General features: G+C 39.8%; 1 pseudogene; it reads left to right on the top strand.

Annotated features, from left to right (window-relative positions):
* Positions 1-547, top strand: part of LOC119593537 — a 1,102-nt pseudogene extending 555 nt beyond the window's left edge.
* Positions 548-977: the final 430 nt, after the last annotated feature.

Raw genomic sequence — 977 nt, 5'->3', positions numbered from 1 at the left:
GCCGGTTACAGACTTCTCTTAGAAATGTTACCACGCAAAAAAATTAATATACAAGTAAAAATATATCCACAGATGGAAGCAAGTTCAACGTCAGATCTACTGGTACTGATGCTAATGGAAACCCAATTACACGTAATGGTCAGGTTCTGCCGAATCCTTTCGGAGAACCTCATCTTTCCGTGGACTACGAGGCATGTAAGTATTCACAATAATAATCTGTATGTAAGTATACATGAAATATGTAAGTTATTCATACAAGGAAATATATATATGATTAATGGTATATTTTACCTGTTTCAGCCTGGATGGCTCCCTACGTGATTCTGGACACTGACTACGAGAACTTTTCGTGCATCTATAGCTGCGCCGGTCACAAACTTCGGCTATTACGCCGACTTCGCCTTCATCTTCTCCCCCTCACCAAGTCTCGCTGATAGATATTACAGGCGTTGTGAAGCCGCCTTCATGAACATCGGATTGATCCTCTCGCTTCACAAAGACAGCTCAGGTGGATCCTGCTCCAACACTAAACTATAGGTCTTGGTAGAAAATCCTCAAGGTATAGATCCTTACAGGATACTTGCCACGAAATAAAGATTGTGCTACTCGTATTCTGTCTTTACTTAAACCAAATTCTCCAATAGTGATGAAGGGCTTGTCAGCCCTTACTAAATCTGGATCTGTGTAAATAATTTTGAAGTCTACCTGAGATAAAAAAGGAAGATAGCAGATCTTCGTAGTTCACTTTCAAGAGGAAAAACTTGCACTTTCTCTGAACTGGGAGACCACTGCTTTCTTTAATTTCCCGATAATGAAACGCATCTAAAAACATCTGAAAGATTAATAGTGTCTACTACTCCCACACCATGTGTGGTCTACAAATGACTACATCTATGTATCTAGACACGCGTGCACACCCCAAATATAAAACACTGCCATAATAGAAACGGAATAAAACCGTGACACTTGGAAATTTT

The sequence above is a fragment of the Penaeus monodon genome, chromosome 32 (assembly GCF_015228065.2).
Source record: "Penaeus monodon isolate SGIC_2016 chromosome 32, NSTDA_Pmon_1, whole genome shotgun sequence".
Lineage (NCBI taxonomy): Eukaryota > Metazoa > Arthropoda > Malacostraca > Decapoda > Penaeidae > Penaeus > Penaeus monodon.
The sequence above is the reverse complement of the archived record's forward strand: the minus strand, read 5'-3'. Positions and strand labels throughout refer to the sequence as shown.